Source organism: Symphalangus syndactylus, chromosome 7 (genome assembly GCF_028878055.3).
Source record: "Symphalangus syndactylus isolate Jambi chromosome 7, NHGRI_mSymSyn1-v2.1_pri, whole genome shotgun sequence".
Lineage (NCBI taxonomy): Eukaryota > Metazoa > Chordata > Mammalia > Primates > Hylobatidae > Symphalangus > Symphalangus syndactylus.
In genome coordinates this window covers 62978740-62992609 of record NC_072429.2, presented here as the reverse complement: position 1 = coordinate 62992609, position 13870 = coordinate 62978740, and the positions used below count along the sequence as shown (strand labels likewise).

General features: G+C 41.1%; 1 protein-coding gene and 1 long non-coding RNA gene across 2 annotated transcripts in view; one reads left to right on the top strand and one right to left on the bottom strand.

Moving 5' to 3' along the window:
- RP1 (RP1 axonemal microtubule associated) overlaps positions 1-13870 on the top strand; it is a 71934-nt gene that overhangs the window by 12803 nt on the left and 45261 nt on the right. The window lies entirely within an intron of this gene.
- Positions 4244-13870, bottom strand: part of LOC129486455 (uncharacterized) — a 45382-nt gene continuing 35755 nt past the window's right edge. Inside the window, exon 3 of the long non-coding RNA XR_008658987.2 lies at positions 4244-4650. This is a non-coding gene — a long non-coding RNA (uncharacterized lncRNA). The remainder of the gene's footprint in view (positions 4651-13870) is intronic.

Below are 13870 nucleotides of genomic sequence, written 5' to 3'. Positions count from 1 at the left end.
TCTTCCTGCTCATGGCTGTGTCCTGGCACCTAACACATCATAGGTGCTTAATGAATAGGTTTCTTGCCTGAGAGATGTGGCCCCTCCTTCCCATGACCACAGTCAGGTTTCTCAGAGTCAGGAGTGGGCTCAGAGCCCCTGTGCATCCCAATCCTGTATGGCACTGTGGACGGTTCCACTTAAACCAGCTGGAAGGACTGGTCAGATCCATCATCTCAAGCCCTCCTTTTCAGATGTGGCAACAGGATTAGTTTGCTAGGACTGTCAAACAAAGCACCATAAACTGGGTTGGTTAGACAACAGAAATTTATTGTCTGCTGGTTCTGGAGGCTGGAAGTCAGAGATCAAGGTTATCAGCAGGGTTGGTTCCTAAGGGCAGTGAGGGAGGATCTGTCCAGGCCTCTTACCCAGCCGCTGGTGGTTTGCTGGGCTTTTTTTTAGCGTTCCTTGGCTTAAGGAAGTATCAGCCCAATCTTCACATGCACTGTCTCTGAGGGTGTCTGTATTCAAATTTCCCTTTTTTTGTAAGGACACCAGTGATTGGATTAGGGCCTACCCTAATCACCTCATCTTAACTTGATCATCTTAAGTTAAGTCATCTATTTGCAGATAAGGTCACATTCACAAGTACTAGGGGGAAGGACTTCAATATATTTTAAGGAACCCAATTCAGCCCAAAACAGTGACTCAGTTTATAACATGTCATCCTCCCTGCTGAAAGATGATCCTACTCACCCATGCTTTATAGAATAAAGGGGTCATGCTATTTTCCCAGGTGTAGTCTTATGTGTTGCTCTTTGTGAGCAGGAACTGGAAGACAGAGGAAAACCCTGGTTATAAAGTAAGCGGTCATCTGCCTGGGTGATGGGGCTACTTGCTAAGTGTGGAACATGGTCTGCACAGGGTGTTTCAGCTGACTGGCATCAGGCCCACTTGACTGCACATCCCATAAGAACCCCAATCACAGGAGTTCAGTTAATCTCCTGGATCAATAAGCACTTATTTAGAGAAAGTGACTTTGTCAACAATTTAATTAAAATCACCCAACCTATGAAATTAGAAGTAATTTAAGTTTGAGCACATATTAGCTGTGTGGCCTACGCAAGTCAGTTGTCTGGATAGCAACATACTCTCTGTAAAGCACTGGGATTAGGTAACCTCTGAAGACCCTTTCGACTGGAGCCTTCTTTGGATTATGTGGTTCTTTTCGTGTTGAAAGCAGAAAAGCCCTCTAAGGAGTTGGGATGTACAAGTATGAAAAGAAATTAAATGAAGTGCTTTTCTTTTTCATTATCATTGTAGATATGAGGTGGTTCTTGCCTCTGCACAGAAGAAATATGCTAGATCTCTGTCTTGATCCACTTCAATGTACTCAATGTCTACTCCTTGTAAGAGATAAACCAGCACATAGGACATGGGACCTCTGCTGATAGGGTACCATTCCTGGCTCACTCTGCTGGTCCCACCCTGCTGGGCTGGTGGTGTTAGAATTTGCATGGGTTGAATGTATCATTTTCATCTTCAAAATAACCAATTTTCCAAAGAGTTATTTCTGTGTCTAATAACATATTCAAGAACCAAATCAGAGTGTCAATTGTACAACCTAGTCTTCAGGCTATAGACACTCACTCTTTACAATCTTGGCATAAAAAATCTTACTAATAATAGTGTCTTGACTATAAATAGAGATTTTCGAATGTCCTCTCCTGCTATTGTATTGCTTATTACAATGCTTGATGTATCATAATCCCTTTTTTTTGGCCATAAAACTGTGCCCCTTGATTGTGAGAAGGATATAAAATAGACCAGATGTCTTAACCAAGTTTGGATAAATCAGTCATCACCTTCTTTTTTTCCAGTAAGAATGAGGCATAACAGCTTGAGTGATGCACAGACTTTATTTTCCATTTGGTCTTTCCAAAGCAAACAGGACCAAGGTGTAAAGTCTGCCAACGGCACTGTGTCAGCCGTGTGGCATTCAGTTTTAAGGACACGAACATTGCTATTGTGAAAAGAGAGGGAGGTTAAATTGTTAGTGTTTAGTCTCGTTTAATATTAAGACCAAAAATAACAACCTCAGGAGAAAGACAAAGAGAATGACTAATGAACTCTGTTCTAGTGTAATGTTTGAGAGGAGCATAGACTTTGATATGAAACTAGGGAGACAAGCTCTCAATACGGTAGCTTTTCCCTCAAATATAAGAATTCTTAGAGTTAAATTTAAATAGTAAATTATTTTAGAATTTTCCTCTTTGCAAAAAAAGGTAATAATAAATACAAGAAGTCCCACTCAACAAGGTCATAATGAGGCAGAGTGGATCTGCAGTAACATAACAATAGTCAGACACTAGAGCATTTTTTATCCCAACATTTTATAGAATGTGTTATGTGTTGGTCACTAGATGGGTGTTGAATATACATGGCATTTAAAACACAAAGCAACGTTACAAGATTGGAACAACTCCAATGTTTAAATGAAGAAAACATAACATAGAGGGGTTAATAGTCTGCTCAGGTGCATCCAGTTAGGAAACATTTAATACTGAACTCAGGAATCAAGCGGGGAGCAGGACCATTTGACTCAAGTCCTGAGCTTTCAGAAGACTCGGGTTTTCCTATGAAGAGGACTTGCACGTGTGCGGATACTGCTCTCATGCTGCTTTCCAGGTGCGAGAATAAGATGAGCACAAAGACCTGGTTGTGATACCAGTTCTGATGGCATCATTAATCTAAGCCAGGCCTATACCACGGAGTTAGAAGGAGAAGGATTGGAAAAAGACCTGGCGATGCTGCCCATGACAGTCTGAGGCACTACAGGGCATGCAGAGATGAGGGAAACACAGTTCCTCAGAGCACTTTTGGGAAGACCCTGGTAGTGTACATATCATGATAACAGGGAGGCTCCAGGTGTCATGAAACAACTGTGAAAGAATGCTATTGGGAGCCGAAGAGGGGTGAGACCCTGGTAGCAAAGGCCTTTCTGAAGCCCATTCCACATATGGCTATTGCTGGTGGTGACTGCAGCACTAGGAGGAGAGGAAAGGTCTGTTAGAGGAAGGGGAGCATGGCATGGGCCTCAAGGATGGGTAGATTCTGGGTAAGAAGAAAGGGGGTAGGAGATGGCATTCCGAACAGAGAGAATAATAAGAGAGAGGCATAAAGAGGAGCATCACTTGGGACAAATATTGGGAGATGTAGCCCTAAATTTGTAAGACTGGGGCCTGGGAGCATTCCATTCCAGGGATTCCAAATTTGGTCTGAAGGTTGTCTAAGAAATCTGGGAATAGGCTTTGGTTAGTCTATGAAGTTTTATTGAAACTAAATATATGTGCATGTTTCACTTATCTATACTGTTGGACTAAAAAAAAACCACTCCAGAGATAACTTAAAAATTAACTGCCTTAAAACAACAACTTCTTATTTCTTCTAGTTCTGTAATCTGTGCTGGGTTACCCAGGAATTAAAAAATTGTTCCAGAACCCCAGTCTGGTGTCTGGGGCCCTACCACCTATTTTCAGGCCTCCCTCATGTTCAGTACCTACCCTCCTGCCGAGAGTTTGAAGTAACAGCTAATCCTATCAAGGGATTCTTCATCAAAGGCCATCTTTGGGGATATTTCTATTTTTTATATTGAAACTTCCACTGCTGTCAAGTACAGAACTTGTACAAAAGAGTGGGATTCCCGAAGGCCAGTTTTGACTCAACACAAATAATAACATTATTTTATCTAGAGCTGTTCAACTATGAACTTTTTCCCAGGTCAATGAGTCCTCTACTAATAGATGATTTGAAGCAGAGGGTGGATACTGTGACTCAGGGGTTCTGTAGATACAAATCCTTCACCCCAAGACTCTACTGCACCAGCAGATGCTCTTATGATGATCTGGAAGCTTCGAAGGGTCCTGATTTAGCTGTTTCCTAATGTAACAAGGATACTGAGACAGAGAAAAACCAACAGTGTTAGGAAACAGCAGTCACTTGATAACTGGAAGAACAAACAATGTCTATTTCTTTCTTTAAGAAAAATTATTCTTTTTTAATTTTTAGTTTTTGTGGGTACATGCTAGGTATATATATTTATGGGGTACATATGTTTTGATATAGGCATGCAACGTGTGATAATCACATAATGGAGAATGGAACAGCCATCCCCTCGCATTTATATTTTCTGTTATAAACAATCCAGTTTACACTTTTAGATATTATAAAATGTACAATTAAGTTATTACTGACAATTGTCACCTCGTTTGCTATCAAATAGTAGGTCTTTTTAACTTTTATTTTTATTTTAGGTTCAGGGGTATTTAGGTTCATGTGCTGGTTTGTTATATAGGTAAACTTGTGTCATGGGCTTGTGTACAGATTATTTGGTCACCCAGGTACTAAGCTCAGTACCCAATAGTTATTTTTTCTGCTCCTCTCCCTCCTCTCGCACTCTATCTTCAAGTGGGCCCCAGTGTTTGTTGTTCCCTACTTTGTGTCCATGAGTTCTCAAAAATAATGTCTACTTCTATAGCACCGTGATCAATAGGTAAGAGTGGAGTTCTTTCTCACGTGAGTGTTTGAGCAGAGAGAAGGCAGGCACTGCTTTCTTAATCATTCTGTAGTTGCTGCATTAAAAGGTTCCTACCTATGTGCTATTTATATATCCTAGGGAGAAAAAGAAAGAATAAACCTGTCAGACTCTTTTTTTTTTTTTTTTTTGAGACAGAGTCTCACTCTGTCACCCAGGCTGGAGTGCAGTGGCACCATCTCGGCTCACTGCAAGCTCCGCCTCCCGGGTTCACGCCATTCTCCGGCCTCAGCCACCCGAGTAGCTGGGACTACAGGCGCCTGCCACCACACCCGGCTAATTTCGTTTTTGTATTTTTAGTAGAGATGGGGTGTCACCGTGTTAGCCAGGATGGTCTCGATCTCCTGACTTCGTGATCCACCCGCCTCGGCCTCCCAAAGTGCTGGGATTACAGGCGTGAGCCACCGCGCCCGGCCAGAACATGTCAGACTCTTAACACTGATTAATGCTGTAATCAGCCTGGCAACAGCTGCTGGCTTAACAACTTCATTTGCAGCCAGAGAAGTACGTGTTTCTACTTCTCTTGGATTACTTACCGGCAACCTAATTTATATCGAGCCTCTTCTCAGGCTTTAAAGATGTTCTTCAAAGATATGTTAGATGTCAGCAAAGTCATCACCAGTCATGTAAAGTGGATGATGCCATTGGGGTTACAATGAAGAGATCCTAGCCTATGGGTTCTCATTTTAATTCAGAATCATAGTGTAATTAATTATCCTTATTCTAGACATGTAACAGATCTGGTTACAGTCAAAGGCAGGGAAAATATTAGAAGTCTGAAAGTGAAAACACTGGGAAGTGATTTATCTTCAGGGCAAGAGTTAATCTCTTTCCACTTTGGGTCTGGAAATTCATGAGTTTTGTTTTCTAGATAAGACTTCCTACAACACTGGCCAACCAGAATATGTTGGTTGGCAATTCTAGGTGTGGACGGTGCTATCTGTAGCCCCAGGTTAAATTTGATAGACATTTCTGAAAACTTGGTTTGATTAAACTGATTGATCAGGATAGTTTTAAGTTTCTTTGTAATGTATGCTGTTATTTGTAGCTGCTCTATGTATTATTCTAAGAATGTATATATGAAATGAAAACTTAATTTTTTTTTTTGAGATGGTATTTCACACTGTCACCTAGGCTGGAGTGCAGTGGCAATCTCAGCTCACTGCAACCTCTGCTTCCCGGGTTCAAGTGATTCTCTTGCCTCAGCCTCCTGAGTAGCTGGGATTACAGGCACAAGCCACCATACCCAGCTAATTTTTGTATTTTTAGTAGAGATGGTGTTTCCTCAAGTTGGTCAGCCTAGTCTTGAACTCCTGACCTCAAGTGACCTGCCCGCCTCAGCCTCCCAGAGTGCTGGGATTACAGGCATGAGCTGCCGCACCCGGCCAAAAACTTCTTTAAATCAGAGAAAGCTATCTGAATAGATGGGAAACAACTGCTTCTTTTTGGTGTAAAAAGTGTCAATCATTTATATGTGATTTATATGTAAGAGGGAAAATGTTGCTGTCATATTTACTGAAAGATAAATGCTAAAAAAAGAATATGCCTTCTATGTGGTTTTTCATATTTACTTACATACTTTTTTTGCTTATGAAATTTTGAGAATAGTGTATTATCAGATTCACACCCTCTTCTTAAGTAGTGTGTTATGAAGCAGTCACATGTGTTGTGAATTACTTATGAATAATAATGATAGCTAACATGATTTCTTACTAGATGCTATGCTACTTTATCTCATTTAATCCTCAAGATAATATTGTAAGATATGTACTATGATATCCTCCTCATATTGTAGATGAGGAAATGGAGGCTTAGATTGTTTAACTACCCATCACAGAGCTGGAAAGTGTACAGGAGGGGCTGAAATCCAGGTGTGACCATTGTTCAACTGCATTGTTAAACAGTGCACTTCACTGGCTTTTCACACGGTGCCTTGATAATTTCAGACTTGGATAACTTCCAATGATGAGAAGCTTGGTAGACATTTTCAGAGAGGAGGAGATGAAAGCATGACAAACATTTTCTAATTATAGAGCGAGAAATGGGAGCTCAGAGGAATCAACTAATTTTTAACTTTTTAATTTTTATTTTTTTAGGGACAGAGTCTCATTCTGTTGCCCAGGCTGGAGTGCAGTGGTGCGATCATAGCTTATTGCAGCCTTGAACTCCTAGGCTCAAGTGATCCTCTTGTCTCAGCCTCCTGAATATCTGGGACTATAGGTGCACCATCATGCCTGGTTAATTTTTTATTTTATTTTTTGTAGAGATGGAGTCTTGCTATGTTGCCTAAGCTGGTCTTGAACTCTTGGCCTCAGGTGATCCTCCCTCCTCAGCCTCCCAAAGTGCTAGGAATATAGGTGTGAGCCACTGAACCTGAACTAATTTTTAAAGAATATTAGTTGACAAAAATTAGTTGAAATTTTCCAAAAGCAATTCTACATCTCATGCTATATTTCATTTCTTTTGCCTCTGAATTTTACTCTGGAAGTGAAATATTTAAAAATTTCTAATGAGGGTCCCAGGATCATGTAGTACCTTTCAAATAAAAATATCCTAACAAGCTGCTGTGTTCTTTTGTTTAGTTAATCAAAGAAGGGTTTTCAGCATGTATTTAAGCACTACACACCGTGCTAAGCAAGGTACTTCATTTAATCTTCACAAGCATGGTGTAAGCTGTTATTACTATAGCTCAGGAAACAGTCTCAGGGCACTTAAGTTCCTTAACAAAAGTCGTACATATTGTAAGCACAGAGCTGGGATTACAACCCATGTCTGCCTCATCCCCCTTCTTAGAAACAGATTTACTGTCCCCTGAAGATGAGGGAAATAAAGCCATTTCCCCAAATAAGCAATTTCTATTCTTTTAGTTGTCTTCCAACTCTCTTAGTTCCAGTGCTTCACTTGTAAGGTTGGATGCTCAGTCAATATGAGTTCCAATTTAAAATCTGCCACAAAGTTTCAAAAGCTGTGCTGGTGTGTTGTTTCAAGAACTCCAATCTAATCACCATAGTCTTTGTCTAGGAAACAGACATCGGGGCCTGAAGTGTCCAGATTTCCACTTGGTGTTATCTCAGTAGACACACAGCTGCAAATCAGTAGCAACAGACAGCCTCGTTTAATGATTCTTAACATTTCCCTCCAAATGAGAGAGAAAACTAAGCAAACTGAGGATGAGACTAGTCAGCATGTTTTATATCCATAAAGACTTAAGAAGCTGAAATGCAGGATTAATTCTGAAGGCTGAAGAGCTGGAGGTATTAATGACTCACCTTCCTAGGGAGACCAACTCCTCTCTTGTCACGTTGAGTGATGAAGACTCTGGTGCCTTGTGGCATTCCCACCCCCCGCCGTAGATGGGGCATTTGGGATTAGTGAGTTGCCTGTAGGAATGAGTCCTAACATTCTCTTACGTCCTGTGTCAGGGAGAAGTTCTGGGTCAGCATCCTTATGACACGTGGTCCTGTAAGTCTGTTCTGATCCTGATTCAAAGCTTTGAATGGGTCCAGCATCCTTGAAACCACCATGGAATGGTTGGCAATCTAAATGTGGTCATTGTGCATCAGGCTGCTGTTCCTTTGTCTTGCTCGCAGTTAGAGAAGCAGGGACCTCTCTACCCCACTCTGTACTCTGGTGTTTCCCTGGCCTCTGAGCCTAAGTTCCTTATTCCTTCAAGTTAAATACATGTGCCAATCCCTTCCTCAGAATCAGCCTGTACACAAGGAACTGCAATGTTCACCAACTTCTCTCCAGGACTGGTAGAGGCAGCCTGTCCCCTGGGAGTGCAGTGCTCTGCTCCCTCACATTCTTCCTGGGCTAGGAGAGGACCTCCTGTTTGGACTTGGAGAGCCCTGGACCAGGTACCAACAAACCCTGACAAAGGTGCTGTAGTAATGGCCCCGAGCAGCAGAAAATGCAAGCCTTTTTTAGACAGATGACCTAAATAGTGGCTCCAACATGCATTCAACTGGCTTGGAGACCCGAGGAAACGCTCAGTTTCCTCATCTGTAGAATGAAGTGAGTAACTGCTGTGCAGGTCAGAGTCAATGTATATAAAGCACTTGGTGTAATGCCTGGCATGTAATAGCCACTTAATAACTGGTAGCATTTATTATGTCTTTCAATTAACTTTCCAGACAGTGGGAAGCAAAATGTATCGTAGACTTTTTTTTTTTGAGACAGAGTCTCACTCTGTAGCCAGGCTGGAGTGCGGTGGTGCGATCTCGGCTCACTGCAATCTCTGCCGCCTGGGTTCAAGTGATTCTCCTGCCTCAGCCTCCAGAGTAGCTGGGACTACAGGCATGCGCCACCACGTCCAGCTAATTTTTGTATTTTTAGTAGAGACGGGGTTTCACCATGTTGGCCTGGATGGTCTCAATCTCTTGACCTCGTGATCCACCCCCTCAGCCTCCCAAAGTGCTGGGATTACAGGTGTGAGCCACAGTGCCTGGCCAATGTAGATATTTTATTTATTTATTTATTTATTTTTGAGATGGAGTCTCGCTCTGTCGCCCAGGCTGGAGTGCAGTGGCACAAACTTCGCTCACTGCAACCTCTGCCTCCTGGGTTCAAGTGATTCTCCTACCCCAGCCTCCAGAGTAGCTGGGACTACAGGCGTGTGCCATCAAGCCCAGCTAATTTTTGTATTTTTAGTAGAGACGGGGTTTCTCCATATTGGCCAGGCTGGTCTCGAACTCCTGACTTTGTGATCTGCCAGCCTCAGCCACCCAAAGTGCTGGGATTACAGGCATGAGCAACTGCACCTGGCCCAACATATACATTTTTAAGCCTTTGGGATAGTTTGTAATATTGGAAAGAATGAAATCAGGACTTGAATTCTTTTTATTTTTATTTATTTATTTTTTTATTATACTTTAGGTTTTAAGCTACATGTGCACAACGTGCAGGTTTGTTACATATGTATACATGTGCCATGTTGGTGTGCCGCACCCATTAACTCGTCATTTAACATTAGGTATATCTCCTAATGCTTTCCCTCCCTGCTTCGGCCACCCCACAACAGTCTCCGGTGTGTGATGTTCCCCTTCCTGTGTCCATGTGTTCTCATTGTTCAATTCCCACCTATGAGTGAGAACATGAGGTGTTTGGTTTTTTGTCCTTGCGATAGTTTGCTGAGAATGATGGTTTCCAGCTTCATCTATGTCCCTACAAAGGACATGGACTCATCATTTTTTATGGCTGCATAGTATTCCATGGTGTATATGTGCCACATTTTCTTAATCCAGTCTATCATTGTTGGACATTTGGGTTGGTTACAAGTCTTTGCTATTGTGAATAGTGCCGCAGTAAACATACGTGTGCATGTGTCTTTATAGCAGCATGATTTATAGTCCTTTGGGTATATACCCAGTAATGGGATGGCTGGGTCAAATGGTATTTCTAGTTCTAGATCCCTGAGGAATCGCCACACTGACTTCCACAGTGGTTGAACCAGTTTACAGTCCCACCAACAGTGTAAAAGTGTTCCTATTTGTCCACATCCTCTCCAGCATCTCTTGTTTCCTGACTTTTTAATGATGGTCATTCTAACTGGTGTGAGATGGTATCTCATTGTGGTTTTGATTTGCATTTCTCTGATGGCCAGTGATGATGAGCATTTTTTCATGTGTCTTTTGGCTGCATAAATGTCTTCTTTTGAGAAATGTCTGTTCATGTCCTTCACCCACTTGTTGATGGGGTTGTTTGTTTTTTTCTTGTAAATTTGTTTGAGTTTATTGTAGATTCTGGATATTAGCCCTTTGTCAGATGAGTAGATTGCAAAAATTTTCTCCCATTCTGTAGGTTGCCTGTTCACTCTGATGGTAGTTTCTTTTGCTGTGCAGAAGCTCTTTAGTTTAGTTAGATCCCATTTGTCAATTTTGGCTTTTGTTGCCATTGCTTTTGGTGTTTTAGACATGAAGTGCTTCTCCATGCCTATGTCCTGAATGATATTGCCTGGGTTTTCTTCTAGGGTTTTTATGGTTTTAGGTCTAACATTTGAGTCTTCAATCCATCTTGAATTAATTTTTGTATAAGGTGTAAGGAAGGGATCCAGTTTCAGCTTTCTGCATATGACTAGCCGGTTTTCCCAGCACCATTAAATAGGGAATCTTTCCCCATTTCTTGTTTTTGTCAGGTTTGTCAAAGATCAGATGGTTGTAGATACGTGGCATTATTTCTGAGGGCTGTGTTCTGTTTCATTGGTCTACATCTCTGTTTTGGTACCAGTACCATGCTGTTTTGGTTATTGTAGCCCTGTAGTATAGTTTGAAGTCAGGTAGCATGGTGCCTCCAGCTTTGTTCTTTTGGCTTAGGATTGACTTGGCAATGCGGGCCCTTTTTTGGTTCCATATGAACTTTAAAGTAGCTTTTTCCAATTCTGTGAAGAAAGTCATTGGTAGCTTGATGAGGATGGTATTGAATCTATAAATTACCTTGGGCAGTATGGCCATTTTCACGATATTGATTCTTCCTACCCATGAGCACGGAATGTTCTTCCATTTGTTTGTATTCTCTTTTATTTCATTGAGCAGTGGTTTGTAGTTCTCCTTGAAGAGGTCCTTCACATCCCTTGTAAGTTGGATTCCTAGGTATTTTATTCTCTTTGAAGCAATTGTGAATGGGAGTTCACTCATGATTTGGCTCTCTGTTTGTCTGTGATTGGTGTATAAGAATGCTTGTGATTTTTGTACATTGATTTTGTATCCTGAGACTTTGGTGAAGTTGCCTATCAGCTTAAGGAGATTTTGGGCTGAGACAATGGGGTTTTCTAGATATACAATCATGTCATCTGCAAACAGGGACAATTTAACTTCCTCTTTTCCTAATTGAATACCCTTTATTTCTTTCTCCTGCCTGATTGCCCTGGCCAGAACTTCCAACACTATGTTGAATAGGAGTGGTGAGAGAGGGCATCCCTGTCTTGTGCCAATTTTCAAAGGGAATGCTTCCAGTTTTTGCCCATTCAGTATGATATTGGCTGTGGGTTTGTCATAGATAGCTCTTATTATTTTGAGATACATCCCATCAATACCTAATTTATTGAGAGTTTTTAGTGTGAAGGGTTGTTGAATTTTGTCAAAAGGCCTTTTCTGCATCTATTGAGATAATCATGTGGTTTTTGTCTTTGGTTCTGTTTATATGCTGGATTATGTTTATTGATTTTCACATGTTGAACCAGCGTTGCATCCCACGGATGAAGTCCACTTGATCATGGTGGATAAGCTTTTTGATGTGCTGCTGGATTTGGTTTGCCAGTATTTTATTGAGGATTTTTGCATCGATGTTCATCAGGGATATTGGTCTAAAATTCTCTTTTTTTGTTGTGTCTCTGCCCGGCTTTGGTATCAGGATGATGCTGGCCTCATAAAATGAGTTAGGGAGGATTCCCTCTTTTTCTATTGATTGGAATAGTTTCAGAAGGAATGGTACCAGCTCCTCCTTGTACCTCTGATAGAATTCGGCTGTGAATCCATCTGGTCCTGGACTTTTTTTGGTTGATAAGCTATTAATTATTGCCTCAATTTCAGAGCCTGTTATTGGTTTATTCAGAGATTCAACTTCTTCCTGGTTTAGTCTTGGGAGGGTGTATGTGTGGAGGAATTTATCCATTTCTTCTAGATTTTCAAGTTTATTTGTGTAGAGGTGTTTATAGTATTCTCTGAAGGTAGTTTGTATTTCTGTGGGATTGGTGGTGATATCCCCTTTATCATTTTTTATTGCATCTGTTTGATTCTTCTCTCTTTCCTTCTTTATTAGTCTTGATAGCAGTCTCTCAATTTTGTTGATCTTTTCAAAAAACCAGCTCCTGGATTCATTGATTTTTTGAAGGGTTTTTTTTGTGTCTTTATCTCCTTCAGTTCTGCTCTGATCTTGGTTATTTCTTGCCTTCTGCTAGCTTTTGCATGTGTTTGCTCTTGCTTCTCTAGTTCTTTTAATTGTGATGTTAGGGTGTCAGTTTTAGATCTTTCCTGCTTTCTCTTGTGGGCATTTAGTGCTATAAATTTCCCTCTACACACTGCTTTGAATGTGTCCCAGAGATTCTGTTATGTTGTGTCTTTATTCTCATTGGTTTCAAAGAACATCTTTACTTCTGCCTTCATTTTGTTATGTACCCAGTAGTCATTCAGGAGCAGGTTGCTCAGTTTCCACATAGTTGAGTGGTTTTGAGTGAGTTTCTTAATCCTGAGTTCTAATTTGATTGCACTGTGGTCTGAGAGACAGTTTGTTATAGTTTCTCTTCTTTTGCATTTGCTGAGGAGTGCTTTACTTCCAACTATGTGGTCAGTTTTGGAATAGGTGTGGTGTGGTGCTGAAAATAATGTATATTCTGTTGATTTGGGGTGGAGAGTTCTGTAGATGCCTATTAGGTCCGCTTGGTGCAGAGCTGAGTTCAGTTCCTGGATATCCTTATTAACTTTCTGTCTAGTTGATCTGTCTAGTGTTGACAGCGGGGTGTTAAAGTCTCCCATTATTATTCTGTGAGGGTTTAAGTCTCTTTGTAGGTCTCTAAGGACTTGCTTTATGAATCTGGGTGCTCCTGTATTGGGTGCATTTATATTTAGGATAGTTAGCTCTTCTTGTTGAATTGATCCCTTTACGATTATGTAATGGCCTTCTTTGTCTCTTTTGATCTTTGTTGGTTTAAAGTCTGTTTTATCAGAGACTAGGATTGCAACCCCTGCCTTTTTTTGTTTTCCATTTGCTTGGTAGATCTCCCTCCATCCCTTTATTTTGAGCCTATGTGTGTCTCTGCACGTGAGATGGGTTTCCTGAATACAGCACACTGATGGATCTTGACTATTTATCCAATTTGCCAGTCTGTGTCTTTTAAATGGAGCATTTAGTCCATTTACATTTAAGGCTAATATTGTTATGTGTGAATTTGATCCTGTTATTATGATGTTAGCTGGTTATTTTGCTCGTTAGTTGATGCAGTTTCTTCCTAGCCTTGATGGTCTTCACAATTTGGCATGTTTTTGCAGTGGCTGGTACCGGTTGTTCCTTTCCATGTTTAGTGCTTCCTTCAGGAGCTCTTTTAGGGCAGGCCTGGTGGTGACAAAATCTCTCAGCATTTGCTTTTCTGTAAAGTATTCCATTTCTCCTTCACTTATGAAACTTAGTTTGGCTGGATATGAAATTCTGGGTTGAAAATTCTTTTCTTCAAGAATGTTGAATATTGGCCCCCAATCTCTTCTGGCTTGTAGAGTTTCTGCTGAGAGATCAGCTGTTAGCCTGATGGGCTTCCCTTTGTGGGTGACCTGACCTTTCTCTCTGGCTGCCCTTATCATTTTTTCCTTC